The sequence below is a fragment of the Capricornis sumatraensis genome, chromosome 2 (assembly GCF_032405125.1).
Source record: "Capricornis sumatraensis isolate serow.1 chromosome 2, serow.2, whole genome shotgun sequence".
Classification (NCBI taxonomy): Eukaryota; Metazoa; Chordata; class Mammalia; order Artiodactyla; family Bovidae; genus Capricornis; species Capricornis sumatraensis.
This window is the reverse complement of record NC_091070.1, coordinates 34275918-34303434: the sequence shown is the minus strand read 5'-3', so window position 1 is coordinate 34303434 and position 27517 is coordinate 34275918. Positions and strand designations below refer to the sequence as shown.

The 27517-nt window shown below is 39.5% G+C and overlaps 1 protein-coding gene across 1 annotated transcript in view; it reads left to right on the top strand.

The window, feature by feature from the left end:
* Window positions 1–27517, top strand: part of PELI2 (pellino E3 ubiquitin protein ligase family member 2) — a 183790-nt gene that overhangs the window by 52658 nt on the left and 103615 nt on the right. The gene's annotated exons all lie outside the window — the stretch shown is intronic.

Sequence of the window (27517 nt, the reverse complement as noted above, 5' to 3'; positions counted from 1 at the left end):
TTATAACAATTTTTCTTTTAATTAAACATGTTACTTAATGTGTATAGTTTACTTTTTAGAAAATAATTATATCTACATGAAGTTATTTTATATGGGGGCACTGGCTGTATATATTTATCATAATGGGTTTGAATCATCTGGAATAAATAAGAGACTTTCTTTCGATTTTTTTTTTTTTTTTTTTTGCTGAAAACCAGTGGTTCAAAGAGAAATGAACAGCTTCATGGAAGCATATGTGGTGTTTATACTCAGAAACAGGTCACCTCTGTTAACCTTTTTATTTAAAAGTTCTTGTTGTTTCTGAAGCAGTGCTGTGGAAGAAGTTTGCAAGATTGTGCCAATTAAGAATCTCTTGTATTAGGGAGGGAATGGTTAGATCAGAATATATCAAATAACAAGGAAACAGGAAAATAATACATAGTGGCCATATTTTTGGCTAGAGAAAGGGAAATAAGGTGCAAGTTTTAGGAAGGGAAGGACACTTGCTAGGGTAAACAGAGGAAATCAACCTTACTGATTCCAAGAAAAGGAGGAAGTGAAATGGAAACAGAATCTTGGAAAGTCAAAAAATTATGAGAAATATTTTATAGTCCAAAAATATTTGGAGGGGAAGGATACCAAGACAAATGTTTTTAAGCATGTGATGAGTGCCAAAAATACTCTGATATTATAGACATGGTCTTTATAATTTTGTCTATGTGTCGATATTTATCTTTTCTTCTTTTGGTTCTGTACCTTTTTATGTCTCCTTTTTTTACTCTAGATTTTACATTGATACAGTGGCTTCAGATATTTTAAAAAATTATAGAAATCTTTGGTTACTTAGGCTTCATGTTATGGTAGGATATGAAATATACCTTCCAATAGCTACTCTTAGAATATCATGGGTCTTCCTTAACCCTTACCCACCTCCATCTGCTCCAGTTTTAGCTTTTTCTATTTTACCTTTGTATCTAGATTTTATCTGATGATATTTAGAGTATAAATCTTTTGGAAGCTGCCTAAATCTGTTTAAAAATATCATTGAGAATACTAATAGTAGGGGAAATTGTGTTTTGGTGTTCCAACCTGGGAAAAAAATGCATTCTCAGAGCCTCAGTTTCTTATTTATAAAATGAGTTTGTGATGGTCAGGAGCCATGTGGATTCAGGGAAGGTACTTTGGTTACAAGCAGCAGAAATGATTCTGGCTATATCATGCCAGAAAAAGCAAATGTGGAGACATTATTGAAGGTTAGGATACAGATAGCTCTCTGAATTGGGGGAAATTAGAGTAACCAGGTTTTGTGAGAGAAGTGAAGCCGAGTGTCCACAGGAGTTAACATAGATATTCTTTCCAGGGTGTTATAAAGTGGCTCCACTTTTTTTAATTTTCAGGAAAGAGAATCCGATAGGTGTGCACAGGGTCAGTCAAGCACGACCAAGGGAGATGAGTGGACCCGACATATTTATCATGAGCTGATCACCTGCCCATATTGCCTTTCCCTTATTCATCTTGGGACCTGTATGTCCAGGACCTCATGCACAGTACTTCATCCTGGTAACTGACGAAGGTACCTGAACTGGTACCTTCCTGAGTCACAAATCCCTCTGTTTTTCTGTTCCCTTTTGAACTCCCACCCCCAGTTGGCATTGCCCGGCTGCTTCTGTTGCCACCTGCTCTGTTGGCCCTAGACAAAGGCTCTTATGTGTTAAACCTTTTTCTCAAATGCTGCTCCTCTACCTCACCTTAACTGAGTCCCTTTTTCCATCTCTTTAGTTCATGACACTAGAAATGATTTCATTTTGCTTCCATTTCAGTCTCTTCTCTTGTAACCCTATGTTTTTCCTCTAAGTTCCCTCTTCCCCTCCTCCTTCGGACCTCACTGATCTATAGCCCACTCTTCTGCATGTTTCCATGACCCAGGCCCAAGCTCAGTCTCCCTGACTCTCCAGGCCCTATTCAGCCATATAGGAGCATCCATGGTGTAACCTTTTTTTTTTTTTAAAAAAAAAAAAAAAAGAACACATCCATGGTATAAATTGAAAAATTGTAACTTTTCAGTTTTAGAGGCTGTCACTTCTGTTCCACCTTCCCGACTGATATGATGGACTTGAGAGCCCACCGTTGCTTAACCTCTACTGTTACCATGACCCTGAGTTCATTCTGCTCATGCCTGCGTGTACTTTGCTTATCTGCCTTCATCCGGGCTTACAGTCCTTTAGCCTGTCCTTACTTGCCATGATTGTTAGTGTGTTTCTAGTCTGCCTTCCCACTCATCCTGTTTCCCATCAGAAGGCCTGGGTAGGTGGTGGTCTTGGCAAAAGCCATTTGACCTGAACCAGCACATGCTTTGCTGTGAAATTTCTAATGCTGCAGTATTGGTAATGAAAGGATCATCTTTGAGTGGAATTGCACAACTGAGGTCTATTAGGGTGGGGGTGGTTACTGTTCTTAGAACGTGAGGGCTTGGCCTCTTGACTAGGTTGTTTCTTCCCTCTGCCACAATCATTCCTTCTGCCCCACAGTTTGGGGAGAGACCAGGGAGACCCCTTTGCTGATGGTGGTGGCAGCTGGAAAATGGGCCCTCTTAATCTTCTATGCATCCCAGTATCCAAGCTAAGTCAGGTGAGGGTGGCAAGTGTGTGCCACTGTTGTGTAATTGCTATTTGTATAATCACTATTTTTATAATCTTCATTTGTGTACACATTTGCTCTTGAAATAGTAATACTCAAAGATATTTCTCCTGTTATATAATGTGTTTTAAAAAAATGAAACAAAACCTGAAGCCCTGTTTTACTTTTAGCAGGTCTGTTACATAGATATAGGGCATTTCGCAATTTATTTCCATTTGTGTTCAACGGATATTTATCTAGCCCGTTTCTGTGGCCAGGCATCATGCTAGGTATTAGATGTACTATAGGGACCAAAACATGTCTGCATGGAGCTATTTGTCTTGTGAGTAGGCAAACAATAAGTTATCATGTGGATACATATTTAACTGCACATTTTGAAGAGCATGGTGCAGAAAAAGAATAAGGGGCTGTGAGAAGAGGAGGTGCAGAGTTTAGTCTGGGTGGATGGAGAAGGATCTCTAAGGAAGTGTCCTGTGAGCCTCGAGCTGAAGAATAAAGAGGAGTTAGTCAGGCGAGCAGAGAGGTCTGGAACTCTTAGAGTTCTGGCTGGAAAGTTTTTTTTTTCCCCAAGGAGAAACACTGAAGGGTGTTCAGCAAAGAGCGTGGCATAGTATGACTTAGAATTTAGGTCGATTTGTTTGTTCATTTACTTTTCAGTGGTGGGGGTGGGCAATGATTCTACTCTTGCTTAACCTGTAAGTAGTAGATGGTTGTGGTGGGGTTGGTGATGATGCCTGATGGGTAAATATTTTGCTGGCAATGTGGTTTAAATTTAACAGCATTACTGTGGAAAACTCTTCATCCTGGTTTCCCCTTCTTAGATTGTGTTTTATTGAAATCTCCTTTTTTGGAAATTTTTACTTTAAAAAAGAAGTTGAGTAGCACTGTGTTCCAGTTGGCATTATTTCAGAATGGAAAGTGTCAGTGGTCTTAAGAGTGACAGTTTAGAGAAAAACTAGGGCTATTTAGTGTGACTGTCACAACCAGGACTGCTTTTAAGCTCTTTACATTGGGATGGCTCTACTGGTTGCTAAGATATTTAAACTCCTTATCAGTCCGTGAATGATGTAATAGTAAATGTGAGAAGTGGTAAAAGCTAATAATACACATTTGAATGGGAACTCATTAGTTCAGCTCATTTTCTGGGCTTTAGTGGGGTCTGTTTTTGCAGCACTCACGGTCTCTCCAGCCTGGGTCTTAGTGGCAGTAGAGGCATATCTCCACTGCACATTCCTTGTGAAGCTGGAGCCTTCTGTGCTTTCAAAGAGTCATCTGTTTCTCATTATCCTCAGATTTTTTAAATTGCTACAGCTTTTTAAATAGTTGAGTTTTAAATAGTTTTTATTTTGGTTCCTTTCATTGTTACTGCACTATAATTCTTGAGTTAGTAGTGTCTGTTCTGATATTTATAAGTGTAAGAACTAATTTTATTATATTATTATAAATGAAGAGGCAGCAAAATTTTATTGTCTTAGACATCATAAACATGAATATTCTGAATCTGTCAGAGGCGATAAAAAAGAAATAGTAGTAGTAAGCTGAAATCCAGAATATCTCTTGATACGCCACAGGAATACAAACCTAAAACAAATGATTTGTATGTCTAGGATGAAACACAGTTTGATTATTTTAACAAAAAACATAAACATGAACAGCCTATCTTTTTAAAAATTTATTTTTTATTGAAGTATAGTTGAAATACGGTGTTGTGTTAATCACTGCTGTACAGCAAATGAACAACCTATCTTTATACCTCAAGGGACTAGCAAAAGAACAAACTTAAGCCCAAACTTAGTAGAAGGAAGGAAATAATAATAATAAAGGTAAGAGCAGAAATAAATGAATGAGCCCAAGGAGATTATAGAAAAGATTAGTGAAACTAAGAGCTGGGTTTTTATAAAATATAAACAAAAGAGAAGTCTTTAGCTGGATTCAGCAAGAATAAAAGAGGACTCAAAATTTGAAATGAAATAGATGTTATAACTATATTGTAGAAGTCAAAAGATCACAGGCGACTGATATGAACAACTATATACCAATAAATTGGTTAACATAGAAGAAATAAATTCCTAAAAACATAAACTCTACCAAGACTGAATCATGGAGAAACAGAAAATCTGAACAGATCAATTACTAGTAAGGAGATTGGATCAATAATCAAAAACCTCCCTACAGACAGAGGTCCAGGCCCAGACTTTGGTGAATTCTACCAAGTGTTTAATGAAGAATTAATACCAATACTAATCCTTTTCAAATTCTTCCAAAAAGTTGAAGATGAGGGAAAAGTTTTAAACTAATTTTTATAAGGCCAGTGTTACCCTAATACCAAAACCAGACAAGGACACTACAAGAAAAGAAAAAGTACATGCCAGTATTCCTGATGAACATAGAAGCAAAAATCCTCAGTAAAATTTTAACAAAACAAATTTAATAGTACATTAAAAGTGTACATCATACACTTTGATCAAGAGGGATTTATTTCAGGAAAGCAAGAGTGATTCAACAACTGTAGATCAATCAGTGTGATATGCACATAAACAATATGAAGGATAAAAACCATGTGTTCATCTCACTAAGTGCAAAAAAGCATTTGACAAAAAAATCCATTTATGATTAACAAAAGACCTCAGCACACTGAGCACAGAGGGAATGTACCTCAATGTAATGAAGACCATATATGATAGCCCACAGCTAACATCGTAATCAGCAGTGAAAAACCAAAAGCTTTTTCTTTAAGATCAGGAATAAGACAAGGATGCCCATTATGGCCACTTGTATTCAACATAGTACTGAAGCCCTAGCCAAAGCAATTAGGCAAGGAAAGAATGAGAAAGTATCCAAATTGTAAGGGAAGAAGTAGGATTGTCTGTTTGCTGATAACTTGAAATTGCATATCGGAAACCCTAGAGATTCCACCAAAAAACTTTTAGAACTAATAAATTCATTAGTGCTGTAGAGTACAGAATTCAGTAATGAATTATAAGAATAATGACAATAATTCCACTTACAGTTGTATCAAAAAGAATAAAATTGCTCAGAATAAATTTAATCAAGGAGGTGAAAGATCTGTACACTGAAAACAAAAGTCATTGATGAAAGGAATTGAAAAAGACACAAATAAATGGAAGGCTATTCTCTGTTCATGGATTAGAAGAATTAATACTGTTAAAATGTCCATTGTACTCAAAGCAATCTACAGATTCAGTGTAATTTCTATCAAAATTCCAGTAGCATTTTTCACAGAAATAGAACAGATCATCCTGAAATCCTCATGGAACCACACAAGACTCTAAATAGCCCATGCAACCATAAGGATGAAGAACAAAGCTGGAGATGTCATACTCCTGCCTTCATTCTATATTTCAAAGTAATTGCATCATAATCAGAGCAATATGGTATTGGCACAATAACAGATATATAGAGCAATGTAACAGAATAGAGAACCCAGAAATAAACCCACACATATATGGTCAATTTATGATGGAGCCAAGAATACTCAATGGGGAAAAGATAAATGCTGTTGGAAAAATCGGACATCCATATACAAAAGAATGAAACTGGACCACTTACACAAAAATCAACTCAAAATGGATTAAGGATTTGAATGTAAGGTTTGAAACCATACAGTTCCTAGAAGAAAATATAGCTTTTTGACATTGGTCTTACTGATGATTTCTTGGATTTGACACCAAAAGTAAAGGCAACAAAAGCAAAAATAAACAAGTGTGTCTATACTAAACTAAAAGACTTCCGGCACAGCAAAGGAAACTATCCACAAAATGAAGAGGCAACCTACTGAATGGGAGAAAATATTTGTAAATCTGTGTCTGATAGGGGTTAATATCCAAAATATATAAATAACTCATATAACTCAATAGCAAAGTAAAGAAACCATAACGATATGATTTAAAAATGGGCAAAAGATCTTAAAAGACATTTTTTCCAAAGAAGGCATCCAGACGACCAACAGATACATGAAAAAGTGTTCAATGTTACTAATCATCAGGGAAATGCAAATTAGAACCAGACTGGTATCACCTCATGCCTATTAGGATGGGTGCAATCATAAAGACAAGAAATAACAAGCATTGGAGGGAACACTTGTATACTGTTGGTGGGATTGCAAGTTGGTGTAGCCACTGTGAAAGAGTGGAGATTTTTTCAAATAACTGAAATGACAGTGACCATGTGATCCAGCAATGTAACTCCTACACGTGTAAAGGAAATGAAAAAAAAATCTTCATGAAGTATCTGCTTGAATGAATATCCCATGTTCATTGCTGTGTTATTTGCATTAGCCAAGGTATGGGAACAACCTATGTTCATCAACAGTTGAATGCATAAAGGTGTGACATATACGTATATACAATGGAATATCGTTTAGCCATGAGAAAGGAGGACATCTTGCCGTTTGCAACAGCATGGATGGACCTTAGGGGCATTGTATAAGTGAGTTAAGTCAGGGAGACACAGATACTGTATATCACATATACATGGAATCTAAAGAGCTGAACTTACTAGAAACAGACTAGAATGATGGCTACCAAGGGGTGGGGGAAATGTGGAGATGTTAGTCAGTGTATAACCCCCCGGTTACAATTTGAATAAGTTCTGGAGATCTAATATATAGCGTGCTGGTTATAGTTAATTATACTGTTTTATATATTTGAGAACTGCTAAGAGTAAATCTCGAATGTTCTCACCATACGAAAGAAATAGTAATTTTGTGACATGATGGAAGTGTCATGAAATATTTCATTAAAATATCAAATCAATCTTGACAACATACCTTGACAACAAGGTATATGTTGTGTACTTTGACAACATATCTCATTATAGCTGGAAAAAATAAACAGAAGTCAGTTTTCAAAAAAATGAGAAAATAACTTCCCAAAATATTTTATCAAAGGGTATTGCTAAAGCAAAGGAAAAAGTATTTATGAAATACTGACACAATATACTATATAAAGTAACCTTCTGACTTGAAGTATTTATCAACACTTCAAAAAATAGTTCTTATATGAGTATATCATGGCAGAGTTATCGTCCTGATTGTTGTAAAACACATCTATTGAGGTAAGGAAACAACTTTTTGGAAAACAAGAATTAGGCAGTAAAATTTTAGTTATAGACAAAGCTCCTTACCATTTCACATAAAAGTGGTTTAATAATTTACTTAAAATGCAATATTCAGGATTTTGTTGATCTCACAGAGCTAAAAGGAACAATGTCTGAAATGTATTAAACTTTATGTCATACTCCAGAAAAATGGTCTTAATGAGAAATATTTACATGAAAACTTTATGAATTTTGTTCAGGTTCTTCAAGTATAGTGCTAGGGAGAAAAAAATCTGAAATTATAGGAAAACTTCTGGATATTTTTATTTGATGTTTACTTATTTCTGGATCATGGCATAAAAAGATAGAAGTCAAATAAACTTATGATTTATTTGGTCTTGTGTTATTTAACTTTCTGCTATTTGGTATACGTCAGAACTTGGAATTGAAATAAGTACAGTTGACCTCTGAACAACACAGGCTTGAACTGTATGGGTCCACTTATACATTCTTTTTTTCAGTAGTAAATGCTGCAGTACTGCCTGGTCTGCAGTTGATTGAATCCCTAGATGCAGAGGAACCATGGGTATGGAGGGCTGACTATAAGTTATACTAAGATTTTTGACTGCATGGAGGGTGTTTGCCCAAAGCCCCCATGATATGAACTTCAAGGGTCAGTTGTAGTTGCCTTTGGATAGACTCTGTTTGGAAAACATATAAAGAGAACTGCTTACTTTAGTAGATAGCATTTGAATAATTAGTTTTTGTTTTTTTTTTACAGATTTAACTTTATTATATGCTATTCTAACTATTCTTATTTCTTAATTTTAGAAGAAAGAAAATTTCTAATTATTAGAATGAATAAATTTCTTTGACAAATAATAGGTAATAGACCATATAAAACAAAATACAGGAAACTGATAGAGAAGCAGAGAATATTAGAGAAACATTTCAAATGAAGTATTCCAAGAGAAAAATTATTAAATTATCCAGCAAGTTACATGAAAATACACTTATTTGATGATAAATCTGAGGAATTGTTCAAAGAAGTTATATGTATTTAATATATTGGTTCTTTTTAGTATATTGGTTCTTAGAATTTAGCTAGTTGATTGTTATCAAAGTACCATAGATTGAAGGTAAACAGTATTTTGTAAAAATAAGCTAGATAATTGAATATGACAGTTCAGTAAATGATTTTCATAGTGGTGATAGAAATAGTGAATAATATTAAGGTTAGAAAAAAGTTGAATTTAACTGACATTAGTTCACCATAAGATAGTACAGTATTTACCAAGAACAGTACTGTGTTATGGAGAAAACCTGTATTATCAAGACTCAATTCACCTGTTGTCTTTCAGTAACCTAGGGGGTGTTCCTGAAGGAGCTTGGTTTATTATACTGAATCATATCTCAGACATTGCTTACTTGTGAAGATGCCCATCAAATAAAGGATTACACCAGTATTTTTAACAATTAACAGATGACTTGGAAATTATTAACACTATTTGATGAATGTTTGGTGTTCTAACTTGCAGTTTTAAACTGTGTAGTTCATTCTTAAAGAATAAATGGACGGCTAAAACTTTTTTGGTTTATATGCTTATTCATTTTCATTATAATTCTGATTGTTAAATATTGTCACTCCTGCCATGAATAATTTTAATATATCTGAGATTAGGTGATTATCTCATTTTTTGTTTTATGTAGCGTGAGTTTTAACATCAATAATTGGTTATTATTAACTAGTACATTTCAGTAAATTGTAACTCAGTACATTTATTGATGTTTTTCTGAAGTTTTCGATAGTTGCTACAAATAGCGTTACATGTAGCGATTTGCAAGTTCTCTCCCCCGCCACTGTTTTGGTTTAGCTTTGACTTCTGTTGTTCACAGAATAAGCAACAGTAGGCTTTCTTGTTAAAGTGAATTTTCTTTGAAATCACCAAAGTAGTGTTGCGAATTTTTACTGCTGTGTTCAAGTGAGGCAGCTTGACTTGTTTTGGTACTTGGATTTGACTTGTACTGGGACAGCATAATGAGCACCATTTCCCCATTCAGATTTGTGTGAGAGCCTTTATGGTAGATTTCAAGGTGTTGTATAGTACTTTTAAAATTAAAGTTTGAAATGTGATTCACTGCTTACTGAGAATTCCACAAAGTTGAGGACTATTCCATTTTTCTTAGTCTCTACAATTAATACAGTTTGGCACTAACATTTTTGTTTGCTCTAGCCCTTCTTCCAGGATACACAGTTTCATTGTTTCAAGCACTAATGTCTAATTGTGAGGGGTTTTGTGTGTGTGTATGTAGAATAATTGCTGCCTTCCTTTCTGTTCATTGATATTTAATCTAAACTTATGCTTTGCTGTGTGGTGTGGGCAAAATTATTCATTGGTTCCTAGCAAAAGAGATATTTTTGTTTTTTGTATTTAACATGTGATTGGCAGACTAGTGCCCAGCTGCCCCCCTCCCCCCACGTCCCCACCCCAATCAAGATGCTCATGCCTGGTCTGTGAAACCTTGTGAGTATCTTGCATGGCAGAGAAGACTTTGCCAGTGAAGGTCGTGGAGTTTAAAATAGGGATTTTACCTTGGATTGTTGGGGTGGCCCAATGTAATTGCAGAGGTCCTTACAAGTGGAAGAGGGATGTGGAAGACTCAGATGTGAGGGAAGGAGCAGCAGGAGGGTTTGAAGCGTGAGCAGGACTCAACTTGCTGCTCCTGGATTTGAAGACAGAGGAAGGGGGCTATGGGCCTAGAAATGTGGGCAGCCTCTGGGAGCTGAGAACAACTGTGGCAGACAGCAGCAAGGTAACAGGGACCTCAGCCCTGCTGTCACAGGGAACTCAGTTCTGCCAACAACCTCAGTGTCCCTGGAAACAGATTCCTCCTAGAACCTCATAAAGGCCCACAGCCCTCCTGACCCCTGGATTTCTGCCATATGAAACTTGGGTAGAGAAACTAGTTAAGCCTACCAACACCAGACCTGTGCGATAATAGAGGTGTGGTGTTTGTAGCTGCTAAGCATGGTGGTAACTTTTTACAGCAGCAAGAGAAAACTTATATATAGTATTTCATGGGACATGAAGTACAAAGTTCCTTGAATTCTGAGTAGTTCTTAAGTTTGAAAAGGATAGGGAAGCCATCAAATAATTGACAGGCAGGGAAGGTGGTTTTCGGTTCTTTTCTCTCAGATCCAGAGTATTGGAGCTGGAGAGCTTGACTCTAGCACGTAGTAAATCATCAGTGTAATTATCTGCATTACTGATAGGTAATAATTATATGATTGACTTGATTCATGTATTAGTTGGAAAAATCATATTTAATTTGTGTTGTCCTGAAAGCACCATTTTATTAAAAAGTTGCTTTTAACATGTCAGTGTGGGTTAATATTTGTATTTATATTTATAATTAAGCCTTTGCCCAAACCTATTTGAATTATGACTGATTCAGTCACTTCAGCCCATCCTGTCTTTTCATGGAGGAAGAGAATCTATTGCTATAACTTTCTTTAATAAAAACATGGAACATGAAAGTTGGAAGGATCTGTATTCAGACTTACTTTTCATTTTACACATGAGGGACCTTAAGTGCAAAGAAGCCCAATAAGCAGCCCAATAAGCAGTCTCAGGTCACTGGGCCAAGTGTGTTGCCCAGGACCTAGGAGTATCAGTCTTTAGGTGTAAGTAGCAAGTGAAAAGGTAATGGCAACCCACTCCAGTACTCTTGCCTGGAAAATCCCATGGATGGAGGAGCCTGGTGGGCTGTAATCCATGGGGTCGCAAAGAGTCAGACATGACTGAGCAACTTCACTTTCACTTTTCACTTTCATGCATTGGAGAAGGAAATGGCAACCCACTCCAGTGTTCTTGCCTGGAGAATCCCAGGGACGGGGGAGCCTGGTGGGCTGCCGTCTATGGGGTCGCACAGAGTCAGACACGACTGAAGCGACTTAGCAGCAGCAGCAAGTGGAAAGTGCCATGCAGGACAGGAACCAAGCTGGATTCTGCTCTTAGATTCTTACCTCCCAGGAGTGTGACTTGGAAAATCCATTTGTTTCCAAACTGGGACTCCTGTGATGATGAAAGAGATGAATGTGGTATTAGTTAGTAGAAATGGAAGTTACTTTGTGAACTTAAGGATCATTAGCATCCTTAGGATAAGCTGTCCAGTTGGAAATCAGGTGCTTGGCAGAGAGAGCCTTTGCTACAAAAGGAACAATTATGGAGACTTGGATTGAAGCAGCTGGGTTGTTTATGGTGGTAGTTACAAATGGCAACAAGTGGTAACAGGTTCAGTTCAGTTCAGTTCAGTTGCTCACCATGTCCAACTCTTTGTGACCCCGTGGTCTGCAGCACACCAGGCTTCCCTGTCCTTCACCACCTCCCGGAGCTTGCTCAGACTCATGTCCATGGAGTCAGTGATGCCATCCAACCATCTCGTCCTCTCTCATCCCCTTCTCCTGCCTTCAATCTTTCCCAGCATCAGGGTCTTTTCTAATGAGTCAGTTCTTTGCATCAGGTGACCAAAGCATTGAAACTTCAGCATTGATCCTTCCAATGAATATTCAGGACTGATTTCCTTTAGAAGTGACTGGTTTGATCCCCTTGCAGACTCTCAAGAGTCTTCTCCAACACCACAGTTCAAACGCATCAATTCATCAGTGCTCTGCTTTCTTTATGGTCCAACTCTCACATCCATCCATGAATACTGGAAAAACCATAGCCTTGACTATGGGGACCTTTGTCAGTAAAGTGATGTCTCTGCTTCTTAACATGCTGTCTAGGTTGGTCATAGTTTTTCTTCCAAGGAGCAAGTGTCTTAATTTCATGGCTGCAGTCACCATCCGCAGTGATACTGGAACCTAAGAAAATGAAGTCTGTCACTGTTTCCACTGTTTCCCCATCTGTTTGCCATGAAGTGATGGGACTGGATGCCATGATCTTCGTTTTTTGAATGTTGAGTCTTAAGCCACCTATTTCACTCTCCTCTTTCACTTTCATCAAGAGGCTCTTTAGTTCCTCTTCGCTTTCTGCCATAAGGGTGGTGGTATCTGCATATCTGAGGTTATTGATATTTCTCCCAGCAATCTTGATTCCAGCTTGTGCTTCTTCCAGCCTGGCATTTCTTATGATGTACTCTGCATATAAGTTAAATAAGCAAGGTGACCATATACAGCCTTGACATATTCCCTTCCCAGTTTTGAACCAGTCCATTGTTCCATGTCTGGTTCAAGGTACCTCAAAGTGAATTTTGTGCAGCTGAACAGAAGTCGCAGCCTCTGAGGGACCATTCATTGACTGACTTGAACTTGCTGTGGCCTGTTCTGTTGCACCTCTGTCTTTCTCATTGTAGTGCATGGTTGAACTTATCTTTTGTGAGAAAGTGCTTCAGCCTGTTTGAAGTCCTGTGCTGCTGACAGTTTCACAGGGATACCTGCTTACAAGCTCTTTATTGATCACACTCTTGTCACGGGTGAGTGTGAAAGAGTGGCTTTGGGAACCTCTGGCTTTGTGCTACCAGATTAGAGTTAATGGGAGCTTGGAGGAGCCTGGGCACAGGAGCTGTCAGGGGCATGATGGCTCCTGCTCGTCCCTTATTCTGCCAGCAGGTGAGCCCTGCAGGATCAGCCCTCTCACCTTTGTGTTTCAGCCTGAGGTTCAACTTAAATTCCCGAGGTGGCCATGTTTTCTCTTGCCTCCACACCTTCCACGTTCTCATTTTTTAGGATGTCTTCGAGCCCTGTGCTCTCCCATCCTTTAAAACCCAGCCTAGATGTCATACCCTCCAGGAGCTCTGACACTCCTCACTCCCTGCCTTAGAGAAGTCCTTCTGTGGACTCCTGAAGTTCAGAATACATGTGTAAGTCTCTCTCAGTGCCCTGATGCTGTGTTAGAGTTATTGGTTTGCTGTCTCGTCATATCGGGCAGCAAGCTCCTTGAAGGCAGGAGTAGTCTTTCTTGTCTGTGTTCCCAGTGCCCAGCATAGTTTGTGGGGTTAGTAACCAGATGGCATGACCTGCCTTGGGGATGTGCTGGGACAGCTGGTTGTTCTCATGGGTCAGTGACTGATGTCTTGGGATTCTGCAGACCCATAGGCACATGCACAGGTCAGCTGATATTTCAGGCATATTTGGTAAATTAAAATTGAAATAATCCTTTTCCTATTGTTTCCCAGTTTCCTCCTCCTTTTTTTTTCTTTTACAGTTATTTTTAAATTTTTGGCTGTGCTGGGTCTTTGTGGCTGCACAAGCTTTTCTGTAGTTTCAGTGAGCAGGGACTTCTCTCTAAGTTGCGGTACCTGGTTTCTTTTTGCGGTGACTTCTTTGTTAAGACCCTGTGGCTTCAGTAGTTGCAGCGCATAGGCTTTGCAGTGGCAGCTCTTGGGCTCTGGAGCACAGGCTCAATAGTTGTGCGGCATGGGCTTAGTTGCTCCATGACGTGTGGAATCTTCCTGGATCAGGATTCGAACCCATGTCTCCTGCATTGGCAGGCAGATTCTGTACCACTGAGCCACCAGGAAGGCCCCACGTTTTCTTTATTATTTACTTATATTAATAAAAAATAATAGTTTGTAATAAAGATAAGCAGCTTTGTACGAAATTGTGTGTCCATCTCTCATCTTTTTTCCTTTTGATCTCAGGAATCACATATTTGTTACTGAGAGTTTTAAGAAGTTATATTTGTTTTGTAAAATATGAAGACGAGAATTGAATGACGAGTGTGTGCATTGGCGTTTTGACTTCCTGAATTCTTAGTTTCCTCTGTTTACTTGCTGTAGACTCTTGGGTAAAATACTTTTCAGTGGCTCACATTCCACTTTCATACAACAGAGATTTGTCTCAGGCATTACTGGCCTGTTTAACCTGAAGTAACAAGGAACTCCCAAATCTCAGGGGTTTTACAGCGACACATCATGTTGATTACTAACACTTTGTCATGGATTAGCATGGAGACTATGTTCATCACGGACATTCAGGAACCCAGTTGGAAGGTACACCTTGACTTAACAGATTTAAAGATCATGGAGGGAGGTAAGAGAGACAACACAGCTCTTAGAGGTTCTGCCTGGAAGTGACGTACTTGAATTTCACTGGCTTAAGCAAATGTTCTGGCTGCTGCCGCTGCTGCTGCTAAGTCGCTTCAGTCGTGTCTCACTCTCTGTGACCCTAGAGACAGCAGCCCACCAGGCTTCCCCGTCCCTGGGATTCTCCAGGCAAGAACACTGGAGTGGGTTGCCATTTCCTTCGCGAATGCATGAAAGTAAAAAGTGAAAGTGAAGTCATTCAGTCGTGTCCAACTCTTAGCGACCCCATGGACTGCAGCCTACCAGGCTCCTCCATCCATGGGATTTTCCAGGCAAGAGTATTGGAGTGGGGTGCAATTGCCTTCTCCAGTGTCCTGGCTAACTGAGTTCAAAAGTTAGGGACACATATCCTTTTGTGGGAAAACATCAGATATTTGCAAATATTAGTGCAGTCTGCCTCCAGGTAGTGACTTATGAAGGAAAACACTTGGAACATATCATGTGACTAGTACATGATAGTGATGAATGGAAGCTAATATTATTAGTGATTGGTTTCTCTGCAAAGTATTATATGTTATAAGAAGTTATAAATGGGCTCAGGATGCAAAGAAACCTAGTATCCATAATGAATTATTGGCAGTTTGGTTGTATTGGGTTAAAAAGTTGTGTTTAAAATACACTGGTAGATGTAAACTGCAGCCTCATGGTTTGAAGATATGTTTCCTCTAGACGTTAGAATGTAAATATATCATTTTCTTTAGATCACAGCAATTAATGTTTAATAATGAATAGTTTCTGAATTATTGAACCCGCTAACATAGAAATTCAGAGTATTGCCTCATTGGAAAAGCTACTTACCAATTATAACATTTTAGAAAGATATTCTTGGGTGAAAATGCTTCTGGCCTAAGTTATTTGGTTCTTCAGGTATTCCACAGACTGCTAACATTAGCTTCATTCCTTGCCTTTTGAACAAAGAAGTAGTTCTGTATTTTTTCAGTGTAGAATTAAACCTTTGTTTCACATAAATAGTTAAGTCATAACAGTTTGTCTTTCCATAGTGCCTAGTTGAAATAAATATGAATTTTAGTGATTTCCACCACCCTCAACCTGCATTTTAGGAAGTCATGTTTATTATTTTATTCTGCAACTTAGTATCATAGATCCAAGAATATAATTTTTTAAATTTCTGAATCCCATTGATAGACATTTTATGAGCAAGCTAGAATGAATGTTATAAAATTTAATCCTTATATATGGCTGTGTCCCTTTGCTGGCCACCTTAAACTACCACAACATTGTCAGTTGGCTATAGTCTGGTACAAAATAAAAAGTTAAAAATAAGTTAGGATCCAAACAACGTTAAAAAAATGCTTAAAAATGGGAAATTGGGTCAAGAGATCTCACCTAGCATTTTAAAAATGTTAAGATATTCAGTGGATTTTCATAAGGTGAACAGACCATTTAAGAAGTATCCAGGGCAATAAACCACACTGCCAGCACCCTAGAAGACTCCCAGGCTCATCCTTCCAGTCATTGCCCCCAGCCCTAAGAAGGAACCAAGTAACCGTCTTCGTGACCTAACACCATAGACTAGTTGTCCTGTTTTTGTACTTTATATACATTGGGTCTAGTAAGCACATTTTTAGGGCCTCCCTGGTGGCTTTGGCGTAAGACAGTAGAGAATCTGCCTGCAATGCAGGAGACCTGGGTTTAATCCCTGGGTCAGGAAGATCCCCTCGAGAAGGAAATGGCTACCCATTACAGTATTCTTGCCTGAAAAATCCCATGGACAGAGGAGCCTGGTGGGCTACAATCCATGGGGTCGCAAAGAGTCAGACACAATTGAGCAGCTAACAGTTTCACTTCATTTTTCAAGCACATTAAAAAAAAAATTTGTTGGCGGTTATTTGCTTTACAGTATTGTGCTGGTTTCTACCATACTCAACATGAATCAGCGACAAGTATCATATGTCACCTCCCGAATCTGCCTCCCATCTCCCACCCCATCCCACCCCTCTAGGTTGTCACAAAACACTAGATTGAGCTCCCTGTGCCACACAGCTATCTATTTTACCTATTTTCCCACTGGCTATCTATTTTACCTATGGTAATTTATGTTTCCATGCTACTGGCCTCTCAATTTGTCCCAACCTCTCCTTCCCCCACTTTGTCTACAAGTCTGTTCTCTGTGAACAAGTACATTTTTATTTCTGATCAAAATAAACAGAAGTCAGTCATAGCCAATGGCATTCACATGTATAGCCTGCAGCAGTTTAAAACCTTGCTACTTGTTGAACAAGTGAAAATGTTTCCTCGCTTAGAAAACTGGTGATTTTGCTAAAATAGCTATGATTTTACAGAATTGAGTATCTGGGGGAAGAACTCTAAGTTTATACAGAACCTTGAATTTTATGGGGTCTTGTTTTCCTCTCCTGAAGAAACTATCTGTGTGACAGCTCAGGGCCTGCATACCAAGTTTTTCTCACTTTTCACATTTGTGAACTAGGGATCCACCCTGACATAGGAGGCAGAAAGCACACAGACTTCAATGCAAAATGAACCTAACTGAGTCTTGGCTCTTCTCTTTGCAAGTCATACAGCCAGGGCATGGCTGCATGCACAGAGCCCCTCCAGGTGTAATAGCTGCTTTTAAAGTTGCTATTAAGTTTTGTAAAATATGAAGAAGAGCCTTGAATGACAAGTGTGTGCTTTGGAGTTTTGACTTCTTGAATTCTTAGTTTTCTCCACTTAGAGAATGGCAGTGCACACACCTGCTGGCTAGGGTAGGCTCTTGGGAGTTAGTAGCTGTTCTTTTAGTAACTTAGCACGGAAGTTGTAAATACGTGATGGAATCATATGATCCTTTGAAAGCCACTCTATGCGCCGCCAGTATAGGGCTTCCCAGGTGGCTCAGGGATGAAGAATCTGCCTGCCAATGCAGGAGATTCAGGTTCAGTCCCTGGGGCAGGAAGATCCCCTGGAGAAGGAAATGACAGCCTACTCCAGTATTCTTGTCTGGGAAATCCCATGGACAGGGGAGCCTAATGGGCTATAGTCCATGGGGTTATGAAAGAGTCAGACATGACACGACTTAGCAGCTAAACATCAGCAACGCAACAAGCCCTCCAGTGTGGTGGTTTTTGTTCAGCCTGAGCTGAGGCAATTTTCTTAACATAATCAGTGACTTGAAAAGACTTTAGAGTGACTCCCTCCTCAAATGCCATAGCCGCTCATTCTCATTGTGTAGCTGGAGTTTGAGTTTATGAATGTAAACAAATCTTTCAAACTTAATTATTCACTTGACACCAAAAATAGCATCTTTAAAACTTTATTTTTTTAATTAATTAATTTTTAATTGAAGGATAATTGCTTTATACAATTTTGTTGTTTTCTGTCAAACCTCAACATGAATCAGTCATAGGTATACATAAATCTCCTCCCTTTTGCGTTTCCCTCCCCATCCCACCCATCTAGGTTAATACAGAGCCCCTGTTTGAGTTTCCTCAGCCATACAGCAAATTCCCAGTTGGCTCTCCATTTTACATATGGTAATATAAGATAAAACTTTATGTTAAAGAAAGTTAGAAGTTTGACCATCCCCAGATGCTCCCTCCCTGTGAAACCTTGACAGTGCAAACCCCACCTTGCATTAGACCTGCCCCAGCAAGTCTCCCTCCGCTCCGCAGACTGTAAGCTCCAGGGATCAGGCCCTACCTTTACAGACAGGGCCCCCGAGGAGAGTGTGCAGTTGCTGATGAAATGCACAGGAGGCATCCATGATTTTTAGAATCCATTGCTACTCAGTTAATGTATGTGGTTTCATGAAAGTGCCAAGAAGTTTGGTAACTTTTGCCCAGAGACAGATGAAAGCTTTTTTCAGACAGTACATGTTTTTAGCTTTACAGATAGTTGAACTGGTTGAAGCGTTTTCTTATTGGTGAGAATTAATCTTTATCTGACACCCAAATGGAATCCTCAAGGGGGAAAATGAAGTATGGCTGATTGGTAGCTGATGAGTCATGTGGGAGAATTTTCCAGCAACAAAGGCCAAACTCCAGTAGAAGTGTTGACTGGGGTGGGCGTACAATGACGAAAGCCTCAGACATCCTGAAATGCTACCGTCCAGATAGGTGGATGCAGTCCTCAGTGGAAGACCCTTACCTGCAGGGTGTTGCTGGTACCCAGGAGGAGCCCCTGTCTGCTTTGTCCCCCTTCTGGGCCTGAGAGATTAGACAGAGACAACATGAGTTTCTCTAGTGGAGTCACTGCTCCACTATAATCTTTAAAATTTGGCGACTAAAACTGTAATTTTGGGAACTTTTTATTTCACTTGAGCTGTGATATAGAATCAATTTGTCCAAGAAGTTTGGACTCTGATTGCCACTTTTGTTTTGTTCTTCAGAACAGAACACTTTCAATTTTTTTAATAGGAAGCTTTTGGGGGCTTTTGTTTTTTAATTGAATAAAGCATTTAGTACCAATTTACTAACTTTTCTTCCACTTAGTGTTTTAAATCACTGATGTGTTTCTAGTGTTGTGTGATTCTTGTTTCTTATTCCCTGCACTGAGTCATATTGAACATGGTAGAAGAGGGAAGAATGATTAAGAAGTTTAGGAGTATTTAGATCAGAGTTTCTGAGCCTTGGCACTATTGACAGTTTGTCTGGATCAGTTTGAGGCAGTGCTGTACATTGTTGGATGTTTAGAAGCATCCCTGGCCTCTAGTTACTCAGTGCCAGTAGTTGCCCCCAGTTGTGACAACTCATACTATCTCCAGACATTGCTGAATGTCCCCTCTGGGGGCAGAATGACCCTAGTTGAGGACCACTGATTAGACTCTGATCAGTATGGAATGTGATTCAAAGTGTATGCTTTGGAGTCACATTCCCCATGTTTAAGCCCCAACTGTTCTTTGGCCAAGTGATAACCACGTGGAACCTCAGTTTACTCATCTCTCAAGTGACAAAAAATACTAATACTTTTCAGCCCCTAGGTTGAAATACGTGAGTCAATACATGTAAAGTTGTTAGCTTTTAGAGTGGCATCTGGGACATTATAAATGCTAGATAAATGTTAACCATGATTATTATTTCTGCTTATAAGAATATTGGGTATCATAGTACTTCTTTCCTTCCTTCCATAGCTATTTATTTTTGCACCGTGTCACAGAATGGAGACCTAAAGGGAAAGCATAATTGAGAAAGTTTTTCCGCACATTAATCTTCATTCTTAAAAGCTGTATCACCTAGTATTTTGGCAGGCGGTGTGGCAAAGTGAATTGATATCAGACTCTTCAGCGATTTGTGGGCTGTGTAGCAGAAACCATTGCTCAAAATCAGGCTTTGTGGAGATAGAGAGGGGATGTTTTACAAATTGACTTTGCCTCTGGGGTTAGTCTGGCTTTGGCCTGGATTGAGAAGGGATTTTGAAAGGGAGTATGGGCTGGAAGGAACACTATTTTTCCCTATTACCCCAGTCAGTCGAAGCTCCCTCTTTCTTAAATTTCATCCATTATCTGATTTGACAAACACAAATACATTTTGCCAGAGCTTTGATTATGGCTGTGGTTGCTGATTTCATAGAATAAAACAAGCAGTATTGGGGAAGGGGTGGGGTGGGTCAAGAGCTTGAATGGGGGACATGGAGCAGGGACAGCAGAGATTTTTGTGAAAGGAAAAAAGTTCTCTAAAATCTGAGCATGGAAACGGAAGAGGAGGAGTTAAGACAAGCGTGTAGTCATGCATATGAAAAGAGCCTTGAGATCACTTGTCAGAACAGTGTCTCCTCTGATGATTTGTGTAATTGAATTGCACACATTTTATAGGTTAAAAAAAATCCATGAGTTAACCCCAGATATGTTCATGACAAATATGTTTAACATTTTATTGGGTTTCTGACTCTTCAAACACACTTTTGATAAAGAATAGAAATTTTCAGTTTGGAAAAATATTTAAGTAAACATGAGATTTTAAAAGGTAAGTCAGCTTCCTTTTTTGACAAAATAAAGGAATATATAATTTGTCCCTGGTTATGATACCATTTTTCTGTAGTATTGCACTGGGAAGATTCTGGTTCCTTCTGGGCACATTTTTCAGGATGAAAACTGAAACCTAGAGTTACAGGACCTTTCTGGTATTGCTTCACGAGTTGAACTAAAGGCTTTACATTCGATTAGGTGTTTTGTTGTTAGATTCGGTTTTTGAGAAGTTGATAAAAGTCTTTTTACTACTTTGTTCTTTTTTATTAAAGTCGTCATTGTTGCTGAACTCCATAGATTCTTATGTAGTAAAAGCACTTTGGAAAACACAGCTGGGTGTAAGACCTCTCTTATTGCAGGATGTGGAGCACAGACCAAGAGCTCCCAGCATCTCTTCCCACCGTTGCTGTCCTGGCATCTGCTCCTAAACCCACTTCTCTCCTCTGACTCATCTGAACGTCCTGGTTTTGGTTCTGGTCCCGTCACCACCTACCGCGTAGTTTAAGTGTTAACACGGTCTCATGCTTGACTTTTCCTTTCCCTGAATAACCCCGGTACCACCCCTACCAGTGAGCCTGCAGATCCTGAAGAGCTGATGTCTACGCTGACCCTGGACTCCCTCTCCCCATCTTCACTGGCAACCCCTGCTTTGCCATTTGCAGTGTTTCTTGAATGGAAAGACGGATGAAGTCCTGATCATTTTCCTTTCTCCCCAGGCTGTAGTTGCTTCAGCATGCTAGGTGCCACTGAGGTGCTAAAATGCTTTTAAGGTCATGTGACGCTCTCTCTCCACTTCAGACCTCTGGGTCTGCTGAGCGACATCTCTTCACCCAGTTGAAACATTGAATCCTTCTCGGTCACACACAAGATAAGTTCCCCCATGCAGAGAATGGCACTGGAGGTCTTTCAGAGAATGGCTCCCATGCCTTTCTGGTCTCCTTTACTCTCTTCCGTAATTCAGTTAGAGATCGTAAGGGGTTAGTACTTTTAAGATCTTGTTCTTTACCTGTGTGAAAATAAGGACTGAGTGTGGTCCTGTTTGTTAGAGTTAAGGGCCAGCCATGTGGAGTCCAAGTGTTCCTGTGCTCCCCGTGTATGGTGATGGCCCTAATGAACCCTGAAGCATTCATGTCCCACTGATGAGAATTAAATATAAAGCTCTAAACTGGGTGCTGATTAATTTAATGTTTTTTCTTGACACATGTTTCTACAGCTTTCCGTAAAAGCATTTTCAGGCTTTTATGCACATGGAAGAATACATGCAAGTCAGAGGTAAATAGTCTAGAAATGAATGTAATTGCTGTTTGGCATTCCCTATAATCAGCCCTGTAAAAACCACTCCCCCCACCACCATAAAAAAGCTTTATTTCTAAATATCTCTTGTGGCTTAGCATTCACACTGTTTACTTACAATGTTATGTCTTTATGTCTGCTTCATACCATTTCACCATTGCCTGGTTTTCTTAGTAGGGTGCAGAGAGACAGACCCTGCCCATCCCAGGACAGCAAAGCTGGGCTACACCCTCCCACACACAGATCCACTCTTGAGATGCCCTTGCTCTTTTTTTAGATGGTGCTCCAGTGGCATCATCCATTCTCACCTCGCAGCTGGTTTGAGGCTGAAGCCATTTTCAACAGCATCTGTTCACTAAGGCAGTTCTGAAGCTGGTTGGGCATTTTAATGGCCATAAAACAGAATTACTGTGTGAGAGACCTTTCAGCAATTTAGCTAAAGGCTTTAGAGGCAGTGGAGATATTTTCACTTATGAAAATTGGCACTAATGAAACATGGGGGGATACCTTTCCTCTAAATGCCACCACGTTCTTTGTGAAAATCATGCACACCACCCATCAGAAGCAACTTCCCCGCCTTTGCTGTTGTAGATTTTATGATTAAACAATTTCTTAGATTTTGGAGTGGTGCCATGGAGATCTTTTGCTTATTTAAATGTTTGTTTCTCTTTTTTTGGCTGCACAGCATATGGGATCTTAGTTCCTTTACCAGGGGTCAGACCCATGTGGAAACAATGGAAGTGTTTGTCAGTAGATGAGTCAGTAAAGAGGAGGGTGAGGGAGTGGTGTGTGTGTGAATATTATTCAGCCAGAAGGAAGAAGGATATCCTGCCATTTGCAACAACATGGATGGACCTCGAAAGCATTATTCTGATTGAAATAAGTCAGATGCAGAAAGACAAATGCTGCATATCACTTAGATGTGGAATCTAAAAAAGCTGAACTCATAGAAAAGAATACAGGCATATCTTGTTTCACTGCACCTTGCTTTATTGTGCTTTGCAGATACTGTGTTTTATTAACGAATTGCAGGTTTACGGCGACCCAGCAGCCAGAAGTTGTGTTGGTTTCGTTTTCCCAACAGCACCTGCTTGCTTCATGTCTCTGTCACACGTTTATCATCCTTGCAACATTTAAGAAATTTTCATTCTTACGTTTGTTATGGGGATCTGTAATTGGTGGTCTTTGATGTTCCTACTGTGACTCCCTGAAGGCTTAGATAGTGGTTAGCATTTTTTTTAGCAGTGAAGTATTTTTGTATGTATGAAAGTGAAAGTTGCTCAGTTGTATCCGACTCTTTGTGACCCCACGGACTATAATAGTCCGTGGAATTCTCCAGGCCAGAATACTGGAGTGGGTAGCCTTTCCCATCTCCAGAGGATCTTCAGAACCCAGGGATCGAATCCAGGTCTTCCGCATTGCGGGTGGATTCTTTACCAGCTGAGCCACAAGGGAAACCCAAGGTATGTATATTGTTTATTTAAAATATCGTACTATTACACTTGATAGACTACAGTGTAGTATATGCACTAGGAAACCAAAAAATCTGTGTGACTTATCCTGTTGTGATACTCTCTTAATTGTGGAGGTCTAGAATGAACCTATAGTACCTCACAGGTATGTCTGTGCTAGAATAGTAGTCACCAAGGGCTGGAGGGTGGAGGAAATGGGGAGATGTTGGTCAGAAGTACAGATTTTCAGTTATAAGTTCTGGGGATCCAGTGTGATTATAGGAAATAATACTGTATTACATACTTGAAAGTTGCTAAGAGGGTAAATCTTAAATATTCTCACCACACACACACACACACACACACAATGATTTGAACATGATGGAGGAGTTAGTGAAAACTGTGGTAATAAGCATTTTATAATATCAAATATACACATATATCAACAAATCAACAGGTTGCATACCTTTAACTTACACAATGCCAGTCATCCCTCAGTGGATTGGCTGTTAAAAAGCTTAATGGGTTCAGCTGGCAGTTTTGGACACCGTTCCTAGAGGCTGAGGGCTGTCGCAAGCTGCTGTTTGCACGTGTAGTTGTCAGGCAGAAGGTGAATGGTGCTCCGACAGCAGTGCGCTGTTTCTAAGAGTGTATTCCCGGTTGGCAGGTTGTATTTTTCATTCAATTACAAGATGTTAATTTAGGAATACCACGGTAGGGATACGGGGAGATTCTGATAGAATTAGACATTTACTCATCTTAAGAGATGAGAGAAATAGAGTACAGAAACGCTTAAAATAGCAGCTGTGATTTTTAAATGCAATTTCCCAGATTGTGGGAGTTGTATTATATGAACAGAACTGATACCAAGTGAATCTGAAAGCTAGAGAGACACAAGAGATTCCTGAGGAGTAATTTCCCTCCTTAAAAATAACTGTATCTGTTTCTAAAGCTTTTTTTTTTTTTGGTGAGGGGATGCATGTTGTGAATTTTGAAACTAATGTGTTTGGCATTCATTTTTGAGGAAGGTACTTCTGAGTCTGTGTTTACTGAGGAATTCAAGTCACTGAAAAAAATTTTAGTCCTTGCTGTTTTGCTATCTGGTGAGGAGACTGTAATTATGCCCCTGTTTCATGGTTGGTGATCTTTGTTTTGCAAAATGAGTAATCCTCTACTTCAAACAAAGTCTGTGCGGATTCATCGCAGATGTAGCTGTAAGGAAGAAATCTCTAGCCCCTCCTTTCCCACATTCCTTTCTCTCTCTGAAGCTGTCTGGCTCACTGCATGGAGACTGTACACAGCTGCCCACTTGAAAAGTGACCAAGAGAACCATTTTTAAAATCATTATCTTCTGTCTTTAACAAATGTTTTGTATTTTTATTTTTTAAATGTCAGTTAATTTTTGCCAATCTGATGGGCTAAGACTGGAATTTCTGCTAAATTCCTGACATTTATTACATATCTAACGTTCAAATTCCTTCCCTGTTTTTGAATTGTATCGTTTGACTTTTTTAAATGTGTAAGACCTGTGTGTTACGTATATATACATATTGCATATACTTTAGTTGTCTTTTAACTTTGTACATAGCATCTAATCACATATTTGAGATTTTTAAACTTGGTGTAACCATATGCGGATTTTTTTTTCCAGTTACAATTTGTAAGTTTCTTGTTTTGCTTAAGAAATAGTCTATCTCAAAGCTTACATATCTTTTTTCCCCCAATTACTATTTTGATTTTGTTTTTTATATTTAGGTTTTTCTTCTGTTTAAAAGTTTTGCTGTTTTAAAACTGTCTTGATATTAATATTTATTAATATTAATTTAATTAATTAACTTTGCCAATTAATTATTGGTTGAACATCTCTGTGCCAGGCCTGGGGCTCTGGCAGCGATGAGTTAAACAAACATGGTCCCTATACTAGTGGAGGCTGAAGTGGCAGAGACAGGCAGTAAATAATCAGCAGATATGCAGTTTTCATCCTGCTTGGTGCCATCAAGGAAACAGTGATAGAGAATACTGTGTGGTCCAGGGACACAACCTAAGTGATGCTGAGGAATACAACATGTCTATGGACGAATCCATAGACGTTAGCTTTGCAAAGAGAGGGAGGTGGACTATAACCAGCAGCAGATTCCAAGACCTTGAGGCAGATGTGAGGGTTGGTTAGTGGAGAGTTGAAGCTGGGGATGAGATGAAGGTCCAGAGGTGACGGATCCTTTGGGTCTTGGTAAGGGACCTTGGTTTTAATCTAGGCATAGTAAGAAGCTCTTGGTGGGTTTAAAGAGAGATCCATGAAGGAAGAGAGGTTTTTGGCTTTAATATGGAGGGTGAAGATGGAAGCAAAGAGAACTTATGAGGCTACTGTAATAGGTTAGACCAGAGCTGCAGTGGCTTAGATTCAAGTGACGGTTAATTTTACGTGTTAAGTTGACTGAGCTACTGGGCCTAGATATGTGGTCAAACATTATTCTTGATGTTTATTTGAGGGTGTTTTTGGATGAGATTAAAATCTGATCAGTGGAGTATGAAGAACAGATTGCCCTTCATAATGCTAGTGGACCTCGTCTAAATAGATGGAAAGCCTTAATAGAGCAAAGACTGACCTCCCTAAGCAAGAGGGGATTCTGCAGCAGCCTTCAGACTTGAACTGTAGCATCAGCCTACCTTGCAGACTTTGGACTTGGCAGCCTCTATAATCACATGAGTCAGTTCTTTCAAATAAAGAAAAATACTCTGTACACACACAGACACACACACACACACCACCCCCCACACACCACAGAGATTCTGTTTTTCTGGACAATTCTAACTAATACAACAGGTAGTCACAGTGAAAATACAGAGAAGTGAACATACATTGGAGGAAGAAACAGCAGGACTCCCTAAAAAGAATAAATTGTAATTGAACAGAGAGTGATGCCAGTCACTGAAGTGAAGGCAGTAGAGAGAAGCCAGTGTAGGGAAAAACTTGAGAGTTTTGTTTGGGACCTGCTTAGTTTGAGGTGCCAGTGAGGTGTGAGTGGAGGGGCTGAGGGTACGAGGTGGTGATGTGATGCTGAAAGTCAGCAGTGTAGAGAGGGCGGAAGATTTAGAACTGAACACTGGAGAACCCAGCCTTTAGAAAAAGACAAGGAGGAGAAACCAAGAGGGCTTCTTATGCTGGAAGATGAGAGCAGAGTGTCTCTCGAGCAGAAGGGGCGCTCTGACAACATCTGATGTTACTGAGTGGTATAGAAGAGGAAGGCCAAAGAAAAACAACTGTTAGCTTTGACAGCTTGCAGGTTGGTGGTTATACTGGCTAAAACACAGTTGATGGAGCAGTGGGAGCAGAGCGGAGGATGGAGTGGTCTGTGGAGTGAACGGGAGAGGAGGAGTGATGAGCACAGCTGTCGCAGCTCTTTGGCGAAGTGTGGTGATGGGAAATAGCAAACCCAAGAGACCAGTACTTGAGGGTCTGGAGAGGTCAAGAAAGGTACCTCTTTTTTTTACTTTTTATTGATGGGTGATTGGAGAGCATGTTCACTTGCTGATGGAGATGATTTAGTAAAGTGGAAGTTTGATGAGGAGGAGAGAAGAGAGTGTGTAACTGAAGGAACAATTCTTGGGTCAAGGAAAGATGCGTCTCAGAGCACATGCAGCTAACTGCCTGTGAACAGGAGTCTGGAGACAGAAGGGGAGGGAAGAACCTGGCTGCAGGCAGATGTGCATGGGGAGGGTGGGAGAGGGGTCGGGATGAGGGACTCCCATGGGTTTTCAAAGGGAATGGGATAGTAGGAAGGAAGCTTGAAGAAAGAGGTGAAGAGGTAGATTGGGGAAGAAAGTTAATTCAAGAAACAGAATTGCTGGTTAGTGTTGAGAGCCTGCTTGAGGGGTTGAGACTGATTTAAAGTGACACTAATCTATCTGAGTTTTTCCAGTGTAAATATTTTGCTGCTTGGCTGTGGCTATGGAAAAAGAAGAAAATTGGGTTAGAGTCTGACAGGCAGGACAGAGAGAGAAGTTCTTACAGGAGAGATTAAAGTGATGGATGGAATTTCAGTGTGATGAAAAGAGTACTCATGGGTAATTAGAAACATCCAGCAACTGT